This window comes from Suricata suricatta, chromosome 3 (genome assembly GCF_006229205.1).
Source record: "Suricata suricatta isolate VVHF042 chromosome 3, meerkat_22Aug2017_6uvM2_HiC, whole genome shotgun sequence".
Lineage (NCBI taxonomy): Eukaryota > Metazoa > Chordata > Mammalia > Carnivora > Herpestidae > Suricata > Suricata suricatta.
In genome coordinates, this window is record NC_043702.1 from 139,248,928 (window position 1) to 139,274,585 (window position 25,658).

Genomic DNA, 25,658 nt, shown 5'->3' on the forward strand with positions numbered 1-25,658 from the left:
AGCCAGGGGCATCAGACTGTCTGGTGGCTTTGTAAGAACTCAGATTTGCAGGCCCTATCATAGATTATGAGCCAGAACTCACATGACAAGGCCTGAGGTCTGCTTCTTTACCAAGAGTTCCAGATGTTTTTGATCTTTAGCCGTTTGGGGGCACTAGACAAGGGAGACCAGTGTCTGACTGGCTCAGGCCCTCTGGTGGAGTAAACATGGCCGGCTCAGGGAGGAGTGACGTCCACCACCCCCTCACACTCCCCTGAACTGGTTTCCCCAAGATACTCTTCTTACCTCTAACACACATAAGAAATTCTCAGGGTGCTTGGTAAAGGTGAGTGAGTAATGACCTTCAGCCTGTTCCCATTGGACATGCCAGGGCAGCTGTCCTGGTCAAGGTGGTGCACACTGCAGCTGAGGAGGCCTAGAAAGTGCTCAGGCGTGGCAAGGTGCTCACAGCGGGACTGTTTTGGCCTGGGTACCTTGACTTTGCCTCAGGCAGGCTGGCCCAGGAGGGAGCCAGTCACTCCAGCCATGGCTGCCAAGTGCAGCCCTGACAAGATGGCTGCCAGCCAGCCATCAGTGTTGTTTGGCTCTGGGGGACTGCTCTCTCCAACAGGAAGCCTTTAATCTCCACAGTGGTAATCACGAGTTGAGAGGGACCAGCTTCCCATTCCAGGGAGCTCAGTGGAATTGTGCAACACAGGTCTTTGCAGGGAGAGCCCCCTTTCATCTGAGCACACCAAGTGTCTTGTTATCCATGTGGCCTGGGAACAGAGAGAACACTTGTCGGCATCTGTCCCCTGTATACGTGCAGCTTAGCTGTGGCTCTGGGAATTGAACAAAACAGGACTTGGGTGGGGGAGGGGCACTAAGGCTGGGGGTATGTAGCTGGATGGCCCATAATCATCTGGCGTGGGCACTTTCATCTCTAGTGGGCTCTCCATGGCTGGCTTGAGGCACTCCACATTCCAGCGGGGAAACCTTTCAAGAAAGAGGGTCCCTTTGGAATAGGGTAAGAAGTGTGTCTCCTTCCTCTGTTCTGGGCTTCATAAGCATCAATGGGAGTTGGGGGGCTCTTTGTAAGCCAAAGCCCTCCGGTCTCTTCCCCTCAAAAGTATAGAGCCCAAGGAGCCTCTCCATCTGGCCGAAACTGTGGGGAGATCAGGTTCCGAGGACTCTGACACCCACTCCCAGGAGGGACTGACATGGAGGATGTGTATACATGATTAAGTGAGCCCTTGAGGTATATTCACTCACTCATTCACTCACTGATTTGTTCCTTCCACCGGCCTTTTCTGAGGGCTTCTTATGTGCTCCAGCCTCTGGTGAAGACAGTCCTTATTCTGTGGAGCTTATATTCTTCTGGGGGAGGCTGAGCTAGAAGGTAAATAGACAAGTTAGTACATAATTAAGAAAAGGGCTATGGAAGAATGAAAGAGTGAAGACAGGGAGGGGAACGGCTATTTTGGACAAGGTGCTTGGGGGAAATCGGCTCAGGACACATCGACTTATTCTACCATTAGCATGCTGTTGAAAACATCCTAGATTTCCCCATTGTTCTTAGAAATCAGAGATGAAAATACCCATTGAGATCCTTCTTTATCCCCTCACTACCCAGTCTGCAGACAACTTTCCTGAGAGCTGAATATTCTAAACTAATATAATATAATAATATATATATAATATAATATATCTAATAATATATAATAATATAATATATCTATCTAATAATATATCTAAGCTAATCAACCACAAACCACAGAACTTTTATGTTGTGATAAAAGTTGGCAGGTTGATGTCACCTCCATTCCCTTATGCCTACTTCATTCAAGCCTGGGGCTGACTGTAAGTTCTGCTTGAGTCACCATGGACTTGATCGGAAGAAAGTGTCCCCTTTAGGCCACTCTCCTTTCACTTTCTTGAAGCGACACCTTGGATGGGCCCTGCCCGGTGCCCCCCCTTTAGGAGGATGGAGGTGCAAAGGTATCATTTGAGATAAGGGAAGGTCTGCCAGTACTGATACGGGACACTACCCCCACCCCTGCAACACAGCGGCGAGGCCTTCCCTGAGAGGCCGCGGGTGTGGTGGTGGATTTAAAGGCAGAGCTGCTGGAGTCCCTGCTGCGGGTGGCCCAGAGGGGACGCCTGTTTGGGGGAGGGGGAGACCCAAGTTGCTACTTCCTGGGTTGTCTCAGTCCCTCTAAGCCTTGGTTTCCTCATCTGTGAGAGGATCTTTACCTAACTTGAAGAAACTGCACAAGTCCCTGGCAGGTGACAGACACGTGATAAATGACACCAGCTGTGGCTCCCTGGGCAAATAGCTTCATCTCACTCAGCTTTGATTCTTCATCTGTGAAAGCAAGAGAGCAATATACTGTTTTCCTGGGCTCCCATGAGGGTGAGGCTATATACATAAAGTCACCTGCCACAGCGCCTGTGTCTAATCTCTATCGGGGGCGTGTCCCAGGTGAGCCAGCGGAAGGCAGGGGCAGAGAGGGGCACAGTGCTGCCTAGGAAGCCGCCCACATTACAGGGGGTGGGCCCTCCTCCCGGGCCACCGGCCTGGTCAGTGAAGAGAAAGTGAGGCAGGGGAAGTGAGGGGAAGGACTTTCTGGATGTTTTTGCTGATTTCAGTTTTGGTTTCAGGATGGGAACCGATATCAGCAATGTGCCAGCTGAGCAGACCACGTGACCAAAGGAGGCCCACGGGGTTTGAGGCCAGAGGTTAGGGAAAAGTGCAGCCTCAAGGCCTCTACCTCCCCTGCTGGAGGGAGAGTTCTGCTTTTCCAGGTTCGCCATTAGCCTTTCCATCTGCTGACTCATTCTCACACAGCTCGAGCCCCGGAAAGCTGAGCATGTGGAAGGAGGCCTATTAATAGCCTTTTCCTGGGACACTCATCCTGACTTTTCCTATGACAGTTTACATGCAAGCACCGACGCCCTGCCCCTCATTCTCCTCCCCACCTACCGCTCTTCTCACAGAGACTGAGAAGGAACAGTTCTGGGCAGTGAGTAGTGCCCAGAAGATTCTGGAACTTCCCTTCTGTCACTTCTAAATTTGCTAGGGTTTCAAAATGGAGGCCTGTTAATTTTGGTCAGAGAGCAAGGCGTGGGGGATCTCTTTCTATAGTACTCCTGGAGAACTCCAGTAGGGTCCCCACTCAGCCTGTACGTGGGAAGCTGTAACAAGGGAGAAGCAGGATGCAGAACAAATCCTGGAAAATGTCCTGAGGCCCGTGGCCCAGTGCGGGGCAGAAATCCCAGATGGTGGGAAGCAGCTGTGCCAGTCAGTTTGTGTGGGAAGAGGTTCCGGGGTCCCTGGGCTTCTGCCCATTCCTGGGTGCACTCGAACCCAGCTTGGCAAGTAGGCCACAGAGCAGAGAAGACACTTGGACCATGTGCGATGTGGGGGCCATGCTGCCGGCCCCTGCCTGCATGCCCGCTGCCCCACACAGAATGGCCTGCTCTGGGAACGTCCCCCACTGCAGGGAAGAGCTGTGGCGGGGTGGAACAGAAGCCATGATAGGACACACTGAGGGCCCCGGGGCAGGCCTGAAGAGATAAGAAGTGGACCAGGGTCTTGGAGTACTGGGGGACAGGCACACAGGGTCTCTGTGGGGGCCTTCTGCCTGGGGGCATGGAGAAGAGGCAGCTAACGGAGCACAGAGAACTGGGTTCTTCATCTCAGTTTTACTGCTTATGTGACCTTGGTCAAGACATGACCCCTCTCTGGACCTCAGTTTCCTCAACTATAGAAAGATAGTGCTAGACAAGAGGAGTTCCAAGGCCTCTTCTGGACCTGACCTTCCTGGTTAGTATTATGTACCTGTTCGGAAAGTGTGAGTCTGAACAGGGCGAAAGAGGAACGGCTAAGGGGGTCAGTGGGCGTGCCGGTGGGGGTAATAAAGGACAAAGAGGAGAGCGTTAGGGCTTCTCTCCCTCTTTCCCTCTCCCCTCCCTCTTGTTAGAAAGGCTTCCCCGTGTCCCCTCCCACCTGACCTCGCTGGCAGGTCCACTGCTACGCAGGCAGAGTCTAATGCGTCGCCTTTCTGGGCCTGAGACAGGCCTCCACTCCCAGGCACTGGCAGCTGAAGCTGCTTCCTCTTCCATCCCCGCTCGGGCCCCCAGTTCTGCGCTTTTCCTCTACTGCCTCTCCGTTCCAGTCAGGATTCAGAGGCTCCGGGGCCACGAGGACTCTGGAGGAATGCCAGTGATGTGAAGGGGGTCTGGTAACCGACAGAGGAGGCTTGGCCTGTTGGCAAGGGGGTGGTGGGAAGAGAGGCAGAGAGAGGGAGAGAGACCTGGGCAGAGAACGTGGGTGCTCCCCCTGACCCCACACCCAACAACCAGCCTGACCTGCATGGTCCCAAATGTCTTCTGCCTTCTCTTCTCCAGCTTTAAAGTGGCCAAACCTATGCTCTGCTCAGGAGGAGGTTGGAGACATTCCCGTTGCCCTTAGGTAGCCTGTTGCTTCACTAGCCCTGGCAGAGGCACAGTCACCTCTGTCAGGGGAGTGTCACTAGGGACCTGAGGGTGCTAAGGGTCAACAGATTAGCCACCGGGGTGGGACTAGCCCAGTCCCCAGTCCCGGGATACCTCAACAGCATTCGAGGGGGAGGGGAATGCGGGCTGGGAAACTCCTCCTCTGCCCCCTGAACTCCTCAGGAAGGGAAGATGAAAACCGCTAAAATGACTTCCCGGCTGGCGCTCCTGCCTGCACGTCTGTCTAGCAATTGCTTGTGCCCACAGAAGCCACCTTGCACACGGCCCCTAGATCCAGATTTCTGCAAAGCAGTGCCAGGGAACCATGGGGGAAGGGAGGGGCATCTGGCTAATGAACTCGCTTCGAGCCAAGAGGGAGTTTTGGGTTTGAAAATGGATTGTGTTTTGCTCTGTGAATATTTCTCTGGCATTAGTTTGCTGACTGTGAAAAAGAGGCTTTCAGCCAAAAAAAAAAAGTAAATCTTCCTGGAACAAACAGACCAGTGAGAACTAACCCAACACAAAGAGATGGTATTTTTCCTTTTGGCACCGTGTCCACAATTACAATAAAGATGTAGCGAACACCAGCTGAAGGGGAGCCATGTGCTAAGGGGACAGATTCTGGAATCAAACTGGCTGGTTTCAATCAGAACCCTCTGACTGGATGCATGACATGGCCTCAGCTTCCTCACCTGTAAATGGGGTTAATAAGAGGTGATGCTTAGATTGAGGGTCTTATTTATATATTTATTTTTTACAAAGCAGTTAGAACTGTACCTGGTACAAGATAAATGCTCAGTAACGATTTCTTTAACTATTGAGAACTAGATAGCAATAGTTTCTGCATATAACTATACATAACTAATATGTTAGTAACTATTAATAACTATTGTTATCAGTTTATTACAGACATTTAGGACCATCATTTCCATTGTTAAGGACATTTATAATCTAGTTAAATAACACATGCAAATTTAGATAATAAATAATACTTTGGATAACTCAGTACAGTACACATAAATGGAGTTATGATTGATTATCATATGGGTGGCGCAGCTTCCTGACCAGGCTGGTCCTGCTGTGCCCACAGTCCATTTCTAGGCTGCCAGGTCTCGCCTCCCTCAACCCTATGGAAGGGACAGCCCAATGAAGACCATACAGCCCACCACCTGTCCACAGATGTTTGAGCCAAGGGTGAAGACTTGGCCCAGTAATAGGCCAACCATAGGCCAGCCAGGGACCTGGCCTGGCTTGGTAAAGTTTAGTTATTCCAGTCAGATCCTTTCTAGAAAATGTGGATTGAGCCCATGGAGGAAACAAGACACACGCTAAGGGAACAGAAGCTGAAAGCCCACCCTGAGGTAGAAGTGAGGACATGGGGGGGTAGGCATACCCTGCCGTTGCTAGGGAACGACAGTGACCTAGAGGCTGCCTGTCCACAGAGATGGAACCACAGCAGACGCAGAGCAGAAAACAGATGAGGAGGCCACCAGGAGGCTCTCGAGGAGAGATGAGAGGGAGCAACCCTGGGAGCTGCCTCGGTTCCTAATGACCTTCCGAAGGAACTTAAGTCAATCTGACTCTTGGGAGGGACTAAGAAAGTGGGACTGTAATTCAAAGATGGAAGGACCATGGGAGCTGTAGCCACCTCAGGGGAGGACAGAGGTTCCTGTCTGGGGGGCCAGGAGGCCATCGAAGGGGCAGACGGCCTGGAAGAAGGAACATCCAGAGGACAGTCATGGTGCTGGAAAAGCATGAAGAAATGTGAGGAGGCTGGTTGGCTGGATCTAACAATTCTAACAATTTGGAAATATTCAGAAAGATACCTTGTTCTATCAGTTAGGATGCTGTCAATTACACTTACCAGAAAACCTGCCCAAGCCTGGCTTAAACTCTGTGGGGAAGAGACTAGCTCACGTTTGGGAAAAGGCTGCAGGTGCGTCAGGCTCCAGTAGAAGCCCAACCCAGAGTTTAAAGGCCAAAGCAAGGACCTTGCATTCATGCCTTTCCACTCTTCATCTGAAGGCAGGGTCATCCTAAACCCCCTGGCCTGGCTTTATTTAAGTCAATCTGCCAAATGACCGATGTGCCAAAAACATAATTGAAGAAACATTCTTTTTTAAAACAGTCAATGAAAATGCATGTATTTTTAATTTGATTCAAAAACTGGCTCGCAGCTAATTGGCTTTCAGAAAATTGTTTTTAGGCAAGTTGCCCTGCTTTCAGCTATTCTTGGAAAAGAAGATGCCTGGTAGCAGCCCCTAGGCTGTTGGCTTCTTTATTCAGGTCCAGGAGGAGAAAGAGCTTCTGTGCCCCAGCCTGACCAGCAGAGGCCCTGTGGTTCACTCTGGTGGGTCATCGGCGCTCACATACTGTCCCTCGAGCCAATGACACTGGCCTGGAGAATGTGCTGGCTGGTGTGGACCTAGCCCAGTGGCTTTTCCTGAAGCAGTCACTAGGGCCAGGACCGGTGGGCTCAAGCCATTCAAGCCCCACTCTGGAGGCTGCAGGGGGTGAAATCACACCCTGGGCACATGACTGGGACACTCCATGGAAAAACCTTGGAGGTCACAGGTGCTGAGAAGGCAATGATCAATAGCCAGCCAAAGGGACTGGACTTTATTCTCTAGGCAGCAAGATGACATGGGAGACTTTTAAATCTGGGATGTAACCTCTTCAGGCAGTATTTTAGGAAGATAAGTCTGGCTGTAGAATGGATAGGAGGAGGGGAAAGGCTGGCAAACCAGTGGGGTTATTAGCGAATACAGGAGGTTGGACAGTGAGGATTGAAACTGGGGAACCAAGTGAGAAAGGGAAGAGGGGGCAACTAGGAAGAATCTTGAAAGAAGAAGTTATAATAATCTATGCCTTATTAGACACTAAGGAAGTGGGTGGATGATGGTAGAGGGAGGAGTCAAAAATGACCCCGAAGTCTGTGACCTCAATGAAAATTTGGGGTTTCTACCTCACTCCTTAACCACTTTCCAATCCCCTCACTCACAGGAAAGGGTTGCTGTCCCAGTGCCCTACTGTGTCAGCAGCCTGGCACTCCTCCCACTTCTGGGAATGGACTCTTCCCTCCCTCTGGGAACTGCCTGGTCCCCACCATCCCTCCATGGTTATTGTGGTTAAGCCACTCCTTATTGTGAAGGCACTGTGCTAATATACAACCCTTGTCCAGGGACACCTGACTGACCCAAGATGGGTCAATTAGAACTCTTCCTCAACTTCCCAGAAGAACTGGGAGTGATGTCTGCTCTTGGCCTTACTCTTTCACATGGCCCAAGGAGCAGAGGAATCCAGTCAGTCTGTAATACAGAGAAGATCAAAGCAGATGCAGATACGGTGCCTTACTCTTTCACATGGCCCAAGGAGCAGAGGAAGCCAGTCTGTAATACAGAGAAGATCAAAGCAGATGCAGATACGGTGTCCAAGAGTGAGCCGCCTGGATCCCTGACAGCTCTCAGCATTCTGCATGGACTTCCTGTTCTTGGGTTCTGTAAGACACCCTCTGGCTTCTTCATAGACCTTTTAAGCAACTATTTCCAAAGTCAGGAAATCAAGAGTAGCTGCTGATTCTGAAGAGAAATTATATTATTTTGGAACTTATTAGCATTACCAGTGAATTTATTGGACGTATCCAAGCTGGACCATCACTTTGAAGAGATGTCATAAACACCTGTTGAGCAGACCCTTAAGTAAAGAAGAGGGTGAGCATTTCCAGAGAGAAAGAGTGGAACCTTGCAGAGATTTATAGATTATTATGTGTAAGGGGACCCAGCAGAGACACAGTGATTTATCAGAGAGTTGGGGGAGCTGAGATGGAATGTCCAAAGAATCCAAGGCAATTCAACAATCTTAACCAACAGGGAAATATGGGTGACTCCGGTCAGGCTTTGGAGTTGGCTGATTCAGCAACTCAATCATGTTACTTAGAACCCACATTTCTGTCCACTTCTCTGTTCTGCTGCACTGGCCACTGGCTTCATCTAAGAGCTGATTCCTCCTTTGACTGAGTAACCAGAATGGTGGAAGAGAGTGAACCATTTCCCAGTCAAGGACTCTAAGCTTCTCTCTGCAATGTGATTAGGACACTTTAGATTATGCGCACACCCTTAGCCCAGTAAGTATCACCAGATAAATGCTTCTTACTGATTGGCTTGGACCAATCAGGAGCCACTCCTTAAGGTGTGGTGGGATCGGGGTCCCTTGAAGCCCCCTGGCAGATAGTGGATGGCTGTTCCGCCTGAGACTGCAGGGAACTTACTTAGGGTTTTGCTGGGGAGGCAGAAAGGGGATCAGAAGCACCAGAGGCAATAAAGACCCCCTCCCACCACCACCACATACAGCCCACAATGCCAACATGTGTTGGCCCTGCCTCACCTTCGATTTTCTCTCTCTGTTTTGTCAAGTTCCCAGGGTGCACTAGGTTTCTTCTGCCCTTGTGCTCTTCTCATAGGCTGATCCCTCTGTGGGAAATAGTTCTGTGATATTTGCTGCCTAATTCCTATCCTTGTATCAAATCACACTTAAATGTCATTCCTGAAAGACAACTTTTCCATCCTCCCAAACTAAATTAGCCTCTCTCCCCTTTGTGTCCCTATTGGAATCTAATTTTGAGTTGTAATTATGTTTATATTTTGTTCATTTGTAGCTGTGTGGTGGCAGAGACCATGTTTGTTCTGCTCACCAATGAGTTCTCTGACGTTGGCACACAGCAAATGCCCAAGAAAGCATTAAAAAATGAAGTAGCGAGTGTACCCACTTCTTCTAACTCACATCTATTGTCTTCTTCAAGCACCTGAGACATCTTTGGAGGTTACTTGAGTGTAAAGATTTCTACAAAATATTATCTCTGTGAAAAGAATGATGCCTTTAAAAGAACTTAAATACTTAGGGATGCTTTGAAAGCTTATAGAATCCAAGCAGTGGGATTTTTTTTCATCATATATTTGTATCATGTTCAAATAATTATGCTTCATGTCAATTACATAGATAAAGACAAGGCTAGAAAAAAAATTGGTGAGCTAGTCCAATGCTGTCTTTATTCCACTCCCTACCTCATTAGTGGATTATATTATCAAATAGTTATTGAATGCCTCCTCTGCACCAGCCATTGGGCTGAGCTCTAAGACTTGGCCCTGTGTCATGAAAGTTTACATTAAGGTCATTTTATCTATGAGGGCAGGAACTGAATGAATACATCTTCAGAATGATTTTTTACTACAAAGTTTGAAACAATAAGTTTTTCTGGTTAACCTTTAGATAATCCAATTAACTTTTATTGCCAGAACATTCTAGTCTGCTTTGCTGGTCAGTTTCTCCACAGTAGGGGCTTAAGGGCCAGCAATCTGTTAGGGAGGGAGGCTGGGAGCTTGCCTGAAATCATGTGCACACAGCAAGCACGCTGTTTCTGCTCAGATTGTATGGCTACTTGGCATGACTAGAGGCAGCTATTGGAAATTATGGGAAAATTAAATCATTGCCTCCTCCCAACCACCCCCTTGGAGCTACCATTGATCCTAGTTAACTGAAGCACAATTGTATTTTGTTTATGAGACGTTCAGATATCTCAGGCTTCAAAATCTACTAAAATCCCAAATAGAAAATTTCAAAGGGAAGAAATAGCAGTGGTCTTCTCTGATAACTTATTTATCAATTTCTTTTTCTTTTTTTAATTTTAAAGTTTATTTATTTATGTTGAGAGAGACAGAGTGGGTGAGGAAAGGACAGAGAGAGAGAGAGAATCCCAAGCCGGCTCCATACTGTCAGTGTGGAGCCCAATGTGGGGTTTGAACTCATGATCTGCTTAACCTACTGAGCCACCCAGGCACCCCTATCAATTTCTTTTCCAATTGCCCTGTCCTCACCTCACAGAGGGAGATTTGAGTGAAAAACTGACTCTCAGGGTTAATGCCCATTGCAGGCATTAAGAAAGAGAATAATTAGGGGCACGTGGGTGGCTCAGTCGGTTGGGTGTCTGACTTTGGCTCAGGTCATGATCTCACAGTGTGTGGGTTTGAGCCCTGCATCAGGCTCTATACTGGCAGCTTGGAGCCTGGAGCCTGCTTCAAGTTCTGTGTTTTCCCCTCGCTCTGCCCCTGCTGCACTTACATTCTGTCTGTCTGTCTCTCTCTCTCTCTCAAAAGTGGATAACATTAAAAAAAAGAGAGAGAGAGAGAATATTTAATTATTTGGGAGAAGAGGAGTTTTTTACTTTAAAAAGAAAAAAAAGAAAAATATGGTTCAAATGCCAAGTTATAAATCTGTAAGCTGGCAACATGGAAGTATATATTTACCTACTTTATAGGGATATCATGGCTTCAAAATCAGAGGAATGTGCTGTGCAAAGACAAAGGATGTAATTTAATAGCTTCCAAATGGCCTTTCTTGTTTTATTATCACCCATCCGCTCCTCATGCATTGAAAAAAAAATCTTGTTCGTATTTATCCTCACTTATGCTGAATGAACATATTTCACTCAAGGAAAGCAAAGCTAGACAGGTCTGGTTTAATTGCACAATCGAATATTAATATACTGTTTTTGAAGATAAATGCTTTATGACCTCAGAATGAATCAGCTTTTGGGGCAAGGAGACATGGGATGCAGCAGCGGGGTGCCTGCTGACCACCGTACGTGCTGTGCTTGCAGCCCTGTGGGGCTGAGCCTCACAGCCATATCATGGATGTACCGTATGCAAGCTGGGCTAACACAAATGTGTGAACTTGCACTTCATTCTCTTTCTCCTTCCTAGATTCTGCTCTGCAAGCTCAGTTTTGTGGTTATGCAATCCTACTGGGTGAAGGCTTATAATGATAATGACATTCCTAATAATAGCTAACATTTATTGCGCCCCTATCATGGGCCAGACACGGGGCTAAGTGTTTTCATCCTCATCTTTGGAGCAGGCCCAGTACCATTATGAGGTGTATTTTATCATCTTGCCATTTTTCTAATTTTGCAGCTGAAGACAAGAGCAAAGAGCAGTTCAATCTCTTGCCCAAGGTCGGGCCACTGGGGCTTAAACTGGGGTTTAAACTGGGTGTGCCTGGCTCAAAGGGGAGCCTCCGCAGAACCAGTGAGCTGAGTTTTCAGGGTCCTGCACTTACATGCCCCCTGGCCTGGCCCTGTGCCTAATTCTGTGTCATAATTTTGTCTTCTTTTTTCTTGAAGAGGTCCCCAAACTGTGTTAGCTGTCCCCATAAAACCCAGATTATCCCTGGCTTGAGAGCAGAGCCTTCATTCTCTCTCTTTTTTTTTTTTAATGTTTGAGAGAGAGACAGAGACAGAGAGCAAGCGGGTGAGGGGCAGAGAGAGGGGAAGACACAGAATCAGAAGCAGCAGAGCCTTCATTCTTAATCTCCAAAGTGTGATTTCTTTTATTTTTAAGTGTATTTAGTTTTGAGAGAGAGAGAGAGAGAGAAAAAGAGAGGGGGGAGGGGCAGAGAGAGAGGAACAGAGAATCCAAAGCAGGCTCAATGTGGGTTTCAAACTCATGAATCAGGAGATCATAACCTGAGTTGAAGTCCGATGCTCAACTGACTGAGCCCCTTCAAAGTGTAATTTCTAACCAATCATAAAAGGCAAACCTGAATGATGAGCACTGTCTTATTTCCAACACAAAGCAGATGTTCAGTTCAACTCGGATTGAATAAAACCATAGATGACTGAATAAATGTTCTACTTAGAAACCATCCCGTCGATGGATCACTATCATAGGCCAAAAACTATGGGGCGGATTAAAAAACTGGGAAGCCAGAGCCCCTGTGAGCCTTTAAAGGAAATGGGTTCTCCCCTAACACAGGGCACGAAGTAGCAGCTAAGCAGTGTAAAAGAGAAGACGGGATTCTTTTCTGTGCTATTTCACTACTGGCAAACCAGGGACAGAACCACACTGGTAAATTTGCAGTGACTTCCTCTTTGCAGGCACTTCCATAAGAGACACCTCATTTCACTTAGCTTATCCAATTAACACAGGGAGACAAACAAATTAAAAGGAAGTCCCCGAGGTGGTTGAGACTCCGTGTGCCTAAGTGGATAAACAACATAATTGGAATCACCTACCCTGATGAAAGCACCCTGCTCCAGGCTGGCTGTGAACAAGTAGTTCTAGTTTTGCAAGAGTTTGCTAGTGTCATTTCAAGGAAAGGCTAAGAGGAAATGTGTTTAAAATGTGTTTAAAACAAGTTTTTGGTTAGACACGCAGATGGTGAGGATTGATACTTATTGGAAGGAGCTACCGAAAGAGGTTGCAGAGTATTATGTTCCTCATGCCTAAAATGTAATCTTGCCTCCAACGCTTCCATTGCAGTTTCCTAAAGGGATGCATTTACCCCATGATTTACCCCGAACTATGTGCCAGAATAAGGAGATTCTAGGGGGTGGACTACCCTTGAGAACAATATTGGTGGTTCCCAGGATCACCTCTGTTTTCTGGTGATGTGACTGCGGAGTCCTCTGCCCACTGGACTCACGCAGGAGTGCTCACCTGGCTAAGAGGAATTAGGCCCACCTGGGTCTTGATGCCTTGCATATGAAAGGAATGACTTGGTTCTGTATAAGTCAGGGCTACAAAGAACTTGCCCTCACCTGTAGCACTGGAACAATTAGCAAAATCACAAACTGTCTATCAGATATTGGGGCTACTTGTGATTTAGTTTTAGGAACTTCTTGTCTTGTTAAAAAGTATCATGACTTAAAATAGGTGGCTTTCTACACAATTCAATCAACAAATTTCATGCTACTCCACTCAGCATTGGAATGGGAGGAGGAAGAGAAAGAGGAAGAGAACACCAAGAAGAGTACAGCACAACCTTGGTTTGAAGCACAAGTCATTCTGGAAACGGGATTGTGATCTAAAGCATGTGTATATCAAAGCAAATTTCAAGAACCCTTAGCCCAGTTGTGATCTGGTGACGTTCGGCATCACATACTACTCATATCGCAAGACATCGCTCCTTTATCAAGTTAAAATTCATTAGAAAGATTTGCTTGTCTTGCAGGACACTGGCAAAACAAATTACTCGCAATCCAAGGTTTTACTGTATTAAGGTAATGAGGCAGCCATTTTCCTTTTCATATTTTAATGCAGATGTTCAGCTATTGATATGGTCATTAAGAGTATGACCCAGAAAATTCCACCCCAGGTAATGATCCAAGTGAAATGAAGACCTATGTTCACACAAAACCTGAATATTTACAGCACCTTGATATATCAACATCCAAGCTGGAAGCAACTCAAATATCCCACAGTCTTTAAGTGGATAAACATACTGTGGTACATTCGCACAGTAGAACGCTACTCAGCCGTGAAAAGGAAGGAACCATTGATAACAGGCGACAACTTGGATGGGTCTTAAGGACATTATGCTGAGTGAAAGAAGCCAGACTCAAAAGGCTACATACTGTATGATCCCATGTATATAACATTTAGGAAAGACAAAATAAGAGAGACAGAAAACAGATCAGTAGTGCCAGGGGTTAAAGGAGAGAAGAGGTCAGACTGCACAAGGGTGGCCTGAGGGAATTTGGGAAAAATTAGTATATCAACTAAAAAATGAAATAAAATAAGCCAGAGTTACACGAGACAAGTATAGAGAGATCTAAGGAGCATTGTGGAAAGCTAGAATGATGTATAAAGAGTTCATTAGTCTTTTTAGAGACAGCATTTCAGATCCATGGAGGAAAGATGCATTATTTAATAAATGGTGTTGGGGAAAGTGGTCTTTACCATTATGAAAGATACCCACTTCATACCCTAAATTAAAATAAATTCTAGGGGGACAAAACATAAGAGACTCTTAAATACAGAAAACAAACAGAAGGTTACTGGAGGGGTTGGGGGGGACAGGCTAAATGAGAAAGGGGGAGGAAGGAATCTACTTCTGAAATCATTGTTGCACTGTAGGCTAACTAACTTGGATGTAAATTAAAATAAATAAATAAATACAAATAAAGTTTTGAAAAATTCTAAAAGGATTAAAGATTTAAATGAGAACAAAAATGAGACTACTAAGGGAAAAATGCAGATTTTTAAAATTAATTTTAGAGTGAAGAAGGGCGCTTTTTTAAATTTTGAAAGAGAGAGCTCATGCAAGCAGGGGAGGGGCAGAGAGAGAGAGGAAGAGAGAGAGAGTATCCCAAGCTGGATTTATGACAGCAAGACCATGACCTGAGCAGAGCCCGATATGGGGCTTGAACTCACAAACCGTGAGATCATGACTTGAGCCAAACTCAGATGCTTTACTGACTGAGCCTCCCAGGCACCTTGCAAGAAAGGACTTTTTTTTTTTTTTTAGATTAAATAAATTTTCTTTTTTTTTAAATAGTTTATTGTCAAATTGGTTTCCATACAGCACCCAGTGCTGATCCCCACAAGTGCCCTCCTCCATCACCACCACCTCTTTTCCCCTCTCCCCCTTCCCCTTCAACCCTCAGTTCATTTTCAGTATTCAGTAGTCTCTCAAGTTTTGTGTCCCTCTCTCTCCCCAATTCTCTTTCCCTCTTCCCCTGCCCCTGGTCCTCCATTAGGTTTCTCCTGTTTTCCTGTTAGACCTATGAGTGCAAACATACGGTATCTGAAGAAAGGACTTTTTAAGGATGATGCAAAAATCAGAAACCAGAAAGAAAAAGAAATTGTTTTGATTATATACAACATCTTAAAAACTCAGTACAACAAAGAATAATTATAAACAAGTCAGTAGACGATGACAAAGTGGAGGAACCACGTACAACACATGTAGAAGTTGAAGATCCCTGTATCAGGCAGTAGTTGAAGATGCCTGCAGCACGAGCCGGATGTGCTGACCAGAGCCCGCCCTCAGTATTGAGGCCAGCCCCCAGCCATCAGGTCACCTACGTTTGTATCTCTACAGGGTCATAAAAGCCTCACCCTCTTTCCTCAAGACAGGACTCTGGTCATCCTAGCTCCGGAGCTCCCCATGGATGACACCTACTGCCCAATCCTGCTTTTTGTCACTTTTTCTTAGGTATTGATCCCAAGAGCTCAGAGCTCTCTTCCCAGTAAACTCCTGCATGGGAATCTGTCTCAGAGTCTATTTCTGGAGAACTTAACCTAAGACGATATCCTTAATATGTAAAGACCTTGTATAAATAAATGAGAGAATTTAAAAATGGGCAAAAGACAAAAACAGCCTGATATGCATCATAATTAAAATTACCTGTACCTTTCATCACAGAAAATTCAGTTCTGGAATTTGTCATAGAGAAATATCCTCACAAGTGTGTAAAGCCTATAGTTAAGAATGTCCATGGGAGCATTGTTTATAATAGGGAGAAACTGGAAACAATCTTAATGTCCATTTATTTAACTTATTGTTAAATAAATGTAACATGCAGTTACTAAAAACAATGATTTAGATAGTTATAAACATGAAACAATATTTAATGTTCAAACACATTCCTTAAAATACATTCTGTAAAAGAGATTGCATAATAAAAAAAGCTTGGAAGGTTATAGAAAAAACTTTAATAGTTAATATATTTAGGATTATAGGGGGTTCTTATTTTCTTCCTTGAACTTTGCTGTATTTTCTCTAAAGAATTATCATGAGCATTACACAACCAGAATAAAAATAAAAGAGTACTATTGGATAAGGCTTTAAAATAAAATTCAAGTGTACTGATTAAAACTCAAGCTTATTTTAGGGTGGGCCTGGGTGACTCAGTCGGTTAAGTGTCTGACTTTTGATTTGGCTCAGGTCATGATCTTATGGTTTGTGAGTCTGAGCCCTGTGTCCGATTCCACACTGACTGTGCGTCAGGCTCTGTGCTGCCAGTGGGGAGCCTGCTTGGGATTCTCTCTTCTTCTCTTTCTGCCCCTCCCCTGCTCATGCTCTATTTCTCCCTCTTTCTCAAAATAAATAAAACTTAAAAGAAAAAACAAAACCCTCAAGCACATTTTCATCTTTTCATTTCTAATTATTTCAATTAAAGCAAAATAATTAACTTCAAAAATTAACTTTACCAGCAGTAGATGAACAAAACCTTACTTTATGGTTTTGCAGTTTATATTAATCCATGAGAGTCACATACTCCCTGTGCTGACACCTGCTGTTCCTGTGGGTGCTTTCCCTGAGCAGTCCCTGGTCTTGCTCAGGTAAGGGGGCCTGGCTTGCCTTTAGGGAGCCCTCCCACCCCTTTCCTGTGAGGCTGACCCCAAAGCCTCTGTGGAGGACCACATAACCTGTCCACACCTCGCATCTCTCTGGCCAGGAGGGCATTACGGAGGCACATATGTCCCAAGTCTGTCCAAAGGGAGTCCACAGCAGAACTTCTGCTGCACCAATTGGAAAAGCAACTGTCTGTTAACTGGCGCTGCTAAGGTGGTCAGAAATCAGTTTGGAGAAGTGCTGCTGAGCATGAAATCAGTGAAAGAAAGTGGAGCAGAGAGATGGGAAGAGAAACATTTCTGAAGACAGTATTGGTGCCTTTCAATCCAGCTGTGTCCAAAGATTAATTTCTGGATTTTTCACTTACACAAACCAATACATGCTCCATTTTTGCTTAGGACTGTTTGAGTTGAGCCTCATTTGCATCTCGGACGATATGGTATTAACACACATCCTATTTTCACTCCATGGAAAACAAAATCGTATTTGTTTGTTCAATCTTTCAATCCTTCCATTAAAAGGTATTGAGCGCTGCCTTAGTCAGCTCGGGCTGCCGTACCAGAATACCACAGCCTGGGGGGCTTAAACCACAGAAATGTGTTTCTCACAGCTTGGAAGGCTGGAGGTCTGAGATCAAGGTGCCAGCAAGGCAAGTTTCATTCTAGGGCCTCTCGGGTTGCCAGTGCTACCATCTGGGCTCAATGTCTTCCGTGTGCATGCTGAGACAGAAAGCAAGCTCTCTGGTGTCTTTTCTTACAAGGGCACGACTTCCATCATAAAAGCTTCATCCCTGTGACCTCATCTAACCCTTATGGCCCCTCAAAGACCCCGTCTCCAAATACCATCACACTGGGGGGTAGGGCTCTAACACAGGAATTTTGGGGGGGCAAGGTATTCAGTCCATAACAACACCTAGGACCCACAGTATGCAATCAACTATGCTCATCCTGGGAATATGGGGGAGACTGGTGCAATCTCTGCCCTCAACAAGAGAGGTACACTTGGTGGGAACTCAGTTCCAGAGAGTGGTCCTTGGGAATGCTCGAGTTTCTTCCTAAGAACCTTCCCAGTTGCCACAAAGCGAAAGGTAGGCCATCATTTTTATCTTCTTTCCTGCTGGAGAAGTAGCATCTGCCTTCTCTTTGGCTCTCACTAGCGTTCTTTCTTTGGACTCTTCCACTTGTCTCTCAAGTCAAAGAGGCTGCACTGGGAGGCCTGAGGTGGGCAGTCTGGATGAGCCCTGCTGTTGGTGGTGACACAAACGCCTTTTTGCCCTGGTGTCCATCTTGCTGCTTGTGCTCTCTTCTTGCTTGTGTTGCTTGGCCTTTCGTCTTCTCTGGACACAGTGAGATTGACTTGGGGGTGACTTATAGGAAAAAGATAAAGGAAAAAATGTTGCCTTATGCCTAAGTCAAAGGGGTTCTGCATGAGATTCGTCCAGCCTAGATCGTGGGCTCCATGTTGGGGGTCAGGATACGTGTCCCAGAAAGAATCTTCGTTGTTCTCTCTGACAACGGGTTTCGTTAGAGGAATCTCATGGAGAGGAATTGCTGGCCAGAGGCCAGGGTCTGGGTTCCTGGGTTCTCTGGCCAAATGCTACCTTTACCTCATTACCATTCTCAATGCACAGATGTGTGTAAGGCCTTCTAGGGAAAGTGCTCCGAGTAAGAACTGGGAGTGGAGGTCAGGCGGACAGCTTTCTCAGAAGGCCCTCTGAGAGAATGTTTGAGGTTGCAGATCTCATCTCCAGAAGGGAAAATTAAGCATCCTCAGCAGATTCCATTAGAATAAGGGTAACCCAATGAAGTCATGTCTGGTAATTATAGAATTATATTAATTATTTTTTAATGTATTCAAGGCTTGAGAACACTGGCATTCTCATTATACAGTATCAACTTTCAAAACCAAGCCCAAACCCTACCTGTAGAAACTACACAAATGAGCAATGAGCTCCCAACCACACTTTGAGATCGAATGCCCTAAATTCAGCTAAATGATAAGCTGTCAACTTTATGGAGCTAACTACTGAATTTTTTGTCTTTCCTCTCAATCTTAGAGAATCATAGACTCTACCAACCTCTCGATCCCATAGTTCTTCTTTTGGTGTGAACACTGGAATCTCTAGGGGAGCTTTTGCAGCCTTTACTTGCCCAGGCCCCACTTCTGGAGGCTGCTCCAGAAGGTCTAGGGTGGGGTCCCAGCATCTGAATAATCACTGATTAATCCCTAAATTAGCAGATGGGGAACTGAGACCCACAGAGAGAGACAGCAATTTGTCTAAGATGACAATAACCATCTGTCAAAGAACTAGGGTTAGTGCTCAGGTTTCCTGACTCTGATCCAGTGTTCTTTTCACTCTGTAAGTAGAAGTACAAAGAAGTCAGTCTCCTAACTCAAACTGCTAGTTATCCAGTTACCCAAGTGCCCACCTTGAAGAATGGAGTGTGGCTCCAGTCTATGCCTGGGAGCACTGCTCAGTGATTTGTACCACTGCCAAACAGACAAAACTGCCATTGGGGTAACAGCTGCCAGACATATCTGTCCTTCATTTTCAAAGACAAGGCCACTTGCCCTTTGTATTCTACTGTAGTAGACAAGATAGGGAAATGTGTGACACATGTCTCCCTCTGTTTGCTGCACATTTACTCTTAGTGCCCTGTGGTTTGTGGTTGTGGTTGCTTGTTTACAAAACCTGGTGCTCAAAGTCATGGTCAGCCCAAAGCCTCTGTTGAAGGAGAAATCACCATTTATCCTATAGCTTCCTAGAGGGGCCTCTCTGCTGTTGTTCTTTCTAGTTTTTCTTCCCAAAGCTCCAGCATTTGAATGTTGGTGGTTTCAATGAATGCAGGAGCTGAACCCCACAATGTCAACTGAGAAATAAGTATCTGTTGAGCAGTAGTACATACCCAGCATCATGTTTATGTTAAACTCATCCTGTAGTTAGAAGGCATTTCAGGGTGTTGGAGAAAAGGAATAAAAGTTGCTTCAGAGCTCCCGTTTGGAAACAGAAGTCCCCCTTTGTTCCCAGCACACCTAAAGGAACATCAAAATGCATTACTCTTGGAGGAAAACATTCTTTGGATACTCTGGGAAACACACACCCAACATCTCTACGTTGGGCCTGTCTGTAGGAGCTTAGCCACGCACCATTATCAATCAGCTCAAAAGGACCACCTTGGTTAGCAGAAATCTGGCAACTACAAGTCCTACCACCCCCTGGACACTGGGACTTGTCACCCATTACAACCAGCTGCGTTTTACTGTTGAAGAAATCTAGAGACTGAGCGATTAAAGCCCAGCCAAGGTCACTCACATGGAGTTCAGAGTACAACCAGGGCAGAAGGAACACGTGCTAGGTTTCTAGAATCAAAGGACACTATAGCTGGAAGGGATTTCAAGAGGTCATTTGGTTCACTTGCTCTGCTGAGAATGAACAATGAAACTGTCCAAGACTAATGATTGGGGGCAAAGGCTTCACAATGCCTCCAACCTCTTCGGTCCTTAACTCTTCCTATGTCTCAACAAACTCTCTCTTGAGATCATTCTTTCTACCTTCCCAACCCGTGTTTAGTGAAGAGAACCGTGTCTCTCTATTGTGAGGCCTCACTTGTTCTGTTAAAAAGTCAGCTCTGGGGAAGTCTTGAAAGACCCACTTGGAGATGCTCTGTGGGGAACTCCAGCAGGCAAAGGTGAACTATTCTGTATTTTTGGCTCTTTTTTGCTCTGCTTGAATGCCAGACAATTGTACTTCCCTGATCCATCCTCTCCAGGGATTATTTTTCCTGGAGAAGAGAAGGCTGAGAGACAAATCATTGGGATGCAAATGCAGAAGATATTGAACAAAAGCATCCGTGACCACAGGCAAAGGCGGGGTGAAGGCTTTCAGGTTGGGTTGATGGGAGGGTTGTTTTCTGCTACTGTGGGGCTATTCTTGAAGTAAATTCTGGTCTAGGGGGATGCTGTGGAGTCCTCCTTTCCAGAAGGACTAACACATGGGAGAAGCCTTCACCACAGGGATGATTTCTCTGTGCTTCCCAATGGGAGAAGAAAGATGGAGAAACTTTCCTTGGACTCTTTCCAACTTTCTGGTGGTTCTTCCTTCCCCTCATCTGAAAAAGCACTAGTTCTGAGCATTTTGAAAGACCAGTGTGTGAGAGGAAACTAATAAGCACACTGCAGCTCAATGAGACTCCCTTTGAATTTGGCTCTCGCCCTGCATTAAACCAGCAGGGACAAGTCTAAAATGAGATGGTTCTTATGTGTCTCCCCAGGCAAAAATTTGAAAGCTAACAATTGACATTTTCTTCCTGATATTTTCTCACCCTACTGGCTCCTTCAATTATTGCAGTGGGAGGAGATGCGGAGTTCTAAGATTAATTCTATGTATTGGGTTTTATTTCATTAAGTCTCTTTTGGGGGTAAACTACCCACTGGCATTTGCATTGCTTGTTCTTGAATGAGGACCCACATGAAATGCTTCAATTGGGAGAAGAATTTACGTTATGAAAGTTTTTCCTAAAGGTAAAATGAGATATCTCAAACCATGCAGAAGAGCTTTAAAGAAAAAAATATGGCAAATACATAGCCTGCTCTTTACATCGGCACCCTTCAGAACACTTTTCACCAGTCTCTTCCGATCTACCAGGAAGCATGTCCATCCATTAGGAAACACTGACTGAGCCCAGCTTTAGGCCAGGCTGTGTGGGGTTTACCCCAAAATGTAAGGTTTGGTCCCTGCCCTTAACAAGCATCCAGGCCAGTCGGGCTACAAGACTAACTCAAGACTCAAGCAAAGCAACACACATTTAAGTGCTACATAGTGTTAGTGCTTTTGTGGATAAAAGTCGAAGCTTTTATTAAAGAGTGTAGAGCTTGAGCTGGCTTTTCAAGAAATGGCAGATTGGGAAGAAGCAGACCAACCAACCAACCAACCAACCAACAGAAATGGGGGGTGAAGTGGGGATGGGAAGGAAATTATGAGAACTTAAGTGAATTTTAAAACTACTAATTATAGATGACTTCAATCATATAAAAAGGTGCAGAAGCCCTATGTACTTGTCACTGTGCTTCCAATGTTGTCAATCTATGGCCAATCTTGCTTCACCCTTCCCCTTATCCACTTTTTCCCACATCCTGGATTACTTTGAAACAAATCCTAGACATCGTATCATTCCATCTGTAAATATTTCAGTACTTTACTAGCATTTTAATGTAAGCAAGGATCAAATTATACAGGTCAGAGCATGTTTCAAAAAACAGCACAAAACTGAAAATCTTGGCACAATAAAAGATCCCCCAAGCCTCAGCCAGCAGCCCATGTATTCCCATCTCTATTTTGTTCAACAATATCCCAACACATCAGAAGAATCCCTAATTCTTTTCGGAGGAGATTGAAATAGAATATATATGGCCAGAAATACATGCTTTTTGCTATAATGCTTGGACCTTAATGGAATGTCAGAAGCATATGGGCAAACACTTGTCTCTGTACATCTGCTGCAACTTAAGTATATTTCTTTATTCTATTTTCAACATAGATCAGAGGGGTATTTCAGGAAGACATGCCTTTCTTAAACCAGAGTCCAATAAAAGTGACCAGTGGAATCTGAGAATGGTGGGGCAGTCTGGGCCAAGAGGTAAAAGCACAGTGGGGGAGGGGGAGGGGACAGAGTGGGGGTGGGGGGTGGAGAGGGCACAACTCTCAGGGCTCTGGCTGGATGTGAAACTGAGTGGGAGGCAAAGAATGAAAGTGGAGCATGGTAATCTTGGAACAAGGGTGAGTCATGCCGAAAATGAGATGCTTTCCCACTGATGCTTTGAATAATACCTCTTAGACTGGGAAAAGAAACCAAATGAACACTGTGCTTAATCACTGCCGAGATAGAGAATGACATTCAGAGTGCAGCGTTGGAGACTGGGCAGCCCTCCTAGCTCTTCCACTCTTCTGGGTGACCTGGAACCAGCCAGCAAACCTCTCGGGGTCTCAGACTCTTCATCTTCAACCAAAGGAAAGTGGGGCTCAATTATCACTGAATTCTTGGATACCACAAACAATTCAATTAATTGAAATGTATTTTAAAATAGATAGGGGTGCTCAGTTAGTTGAGTGTCTGACTCTTGATTTTGGCTCATGGATCTCATGGTTTGTGGGTTCCAGTCTCACACTGGGCTCTGTGCTAACAGTGCAGAGCCTGCTTGGGATTCTCTCCCTCTCTCTCTGCCCTTCTCCTGTTCTCTCACAAAAAATAAACAAAATAAAAATAATTTTAATAGATATGAATTTGCAGTGACTTGTGGATGATTTCTGTTAGCAGTAGGAAGCAGCAGTAGCCATTGAGATAACCCAGAGCCTGCATAAGCTGTCATATGGTGAAATTAATAATGGCACTAATGCATGTGTTTCAAGTGTTAGTTACTATACTAAGCAGCTTGTGTACATTCTCACAACAGCCCAGTGATGAGGAATCTGAGGCACAGAGAGGGTAAGTAATTTACCCAAGAAACATTGCCAGTAGATAGGAAAGCCAGAATAGACCCCAGATCTATCTCAATTCCAAACCCTTTACCATGTGCTACATGCTCTCCTATTATGATAAGTGCATAGAATGACTACCAAAGTCTTGTATTTTATCTTTCAATCAAAATCTAGGAAGCTTTTAATTTAATTAATTAATTTTTAACATTTATTCATTTTTGAGAGACAGAGAGAGACAGAACACAAGTGGGAGAGGGACAGAGAGAGAGAGGGAGACACAGAAATCAGAGCAGGCTCCAGGCTCTGGCCTATCAGCACAGAGCCTGAATAGGGTTCCAATTCAGTAATGGTGAGATCATGACCTGAGCCAAAAGTGGATGCTCAACCAACTGAGCCACCCAGGTGCCCCCAGAAACCTTATTAAAATATCTATCTGACTCAGAAGCAGGCTTGATGGGGGTCCCCATTGACTAAATCTGGGACAAATTCAACACCAAAATTTAGTGAGGAATTATAAACTGCTGAAAAAATAGGATTCATGAGTCCCCTTACTGATGACAGATAGATAGATAGATAGATAGATAGATAGATAGATAGATAGATAAGTAGAATATCAAGCATTAACTGGCAAATGTGGAGGGATAGCTGAAGCTGGAAAATCATCATTTGGCGATCATCAGAGTAAACATGAAATGAGGCAGGAACTATTGATGTATGCTAAATTGAAGGGAGAAATGTTAATGAGCAAGACATTTGCTTGGACTCTAAATATTTCTCCAAAGACTGCTTTATTAGTTCCAGAGAGGGGCAATATTAATTATCCAGTAGAGAAAACTGAACAACACCTTGATGCATGAGAAAAGTTTACATTACCAATAAGGGTAGATGGACATTGTGTGCCTCTCTAGCTGTGATGTCCTTAGAAGGACAAAATGTTAATTTTGCAATATTCCAGCTAAGAATGTATAAACAAAACATCAGACAAATGCAATATGAGAATGTTCTTTAAAAAAAAAAAGTCCAGGGAAACTATTAAAAAATGTAAACATCATAAAACACAAGAAAAGACTGTAAAAATGTTCCAGGTTAAAGGAAGCTAAGGTGAAAAAGACAACCAAGTGTAAGCCTGATCCTAGATGTGTGCTCTGCATAAGGTGGGGGTGGAGGGAGAGGTGGACAATGCCATAAAAGACATAATTAGATCAACTGACAGCATTGGAATTTAGACAGTACCAATGTAAATTTATGAAGTTGGTAAATGTACTGTGATTATGTTGAGAATATTCCTATTTTTAGGCAATGCACACAATATTTAGGGGTGAAGAGTCCTGATATATGTAATTTACCATCACATGGTTCAATAGAGAGAAAGACAAGGAGAAGGCACATTCTAAAGCAAATGGGATAAAATGTCAACAATAGGTGAATGTAGGTTAAGAGTATATGGGGGTCCCTTGAAACTTCCTAAGTTTGAAAATATGTCCAAATAAGGAGACCTTTTTTTTCCCCAAGTTAATCTGTTATCACATTACCAAGTGGTGGTCAATCTCTCAGTTCTCGAACTACGTGGAAGGAAAAAAGAGAACGACCTGGATGAGTCACGAGAATAATTGTCATCAAATGGGAGAAGCTTAAGCCTGAGCTGATTTCTTGTAGTTTAGGGGTTCACCAACCCAAACAGGGAATTATGTGGGTCACACAGAAAACAGACTCACAAGTGAACACGTAACAGAGTAATTCCACTGTGATTAACATCAGGAAAACCAACATCTCTATATGTGTAAGGAAAAGCTTTTCAGGCACAAAGGCATGGGTCTATATCCAACACAAGTCTACCCAGCAGAATAACTAACCTGTTCAAGCTCATCTTCCACTTTCTGCTCCTTGAAATATGTTGGAACTAGAAGGTTCTGTGCCAGTTGGGAAAGGCAGTTGACACAAGGAGCAAACTGCTAGCATTGACAAGGGTATGATAAATGCTAGGGCTTGTGGAAACTCTAGAATGAATGACAAATGAGTGGGCAGCTTTTGATGGTGGGATTATTATTATGGCTGTGATTTGAGTCACTATTTTCTAGGACCTGAGGATATAGAAAGATAAAAGAAATAATCCCTGTTCTCAAGAAGCTTTGGGGAGAGAGAGGGACACACAAAGGTATACCACAGGACAGCAGGTGACAAGTATCAAATGATTGTTCTTATCACTGTGCTAAAGTTGAAGGAATAAGACCATCAAGAAAAGCTCCTGTGGTCATGTAACACCAAGTGGTAGCAGTATGCCCCTCCTCCCTTCCTTCCCTTCCTTCCCTCCTTCCTTCCCTTCTGTTCCCCCTTCCTTCCCCCCTCCTTCCTCCCCTTTTTCAATAGATATTTATTCTGTTTTCTAATTGCAAGATACTATGCTAGACAAAGAGAACAGTGAGATGAAACATGATGCTGAGAGGAAAAAGGGAAAGCACATTTGGGCATTATCTGATGATAATAATGGCTAAAATATAATGGGCCCTGTATGAGTTTCCTGTGGCACCATAACAAATAATCACAAACATCATGGCTTAACACGACAGTTTATTCT

At 44.9% G+C, this 25,658-nt stretch overlaps 2 long non-coding RNA genes across 3 annotated transcripts; both read right to left on the reverse strand.

Moving 5' to 3' along the window:
• On the reverse strand, nucleotides 1–4,146 carry LOC115288215. Of its 2 annotated transcripts, none has more exons than XR_003906879.1 (4): nucleotides 3,994–4,146; nucleotides 2,233–2,344; nucleotides 1,264–1,371; nucleotides 1–758 (listed from the first exon to the last, which is right to left on the reverse strand). It is a non-coding gene; the product is annotated as an uncharacterized LOC115288215 (long non-coding RNA). The 2 variants fall into 2 exon arrangements; XR_003906878.1 differs by having other exon boundaries at nucleotides 1,252–1,371.
• Nucleotides 4,147–4,998: 852 nt separating this feature from the next.
• LOC115288216 lies at nucleotides 4,999–24,977 on the reverse strand. Its single transcript, XR_003906880.1, has 3 exons — nucleotides 24,937–24,977; nucleotides 19,515–19,641; nucleotides 4,999–5,168 (listed from the first exon to the last, which is right to left on the reverse strand). It is a non-coding gene; the product is annotated as an uncharacterized LOC115288216 (long non-coding RNA).
• Between the last annotated feature and the right edge of the window lie 681 nt (nucleotides 24,978–25,658).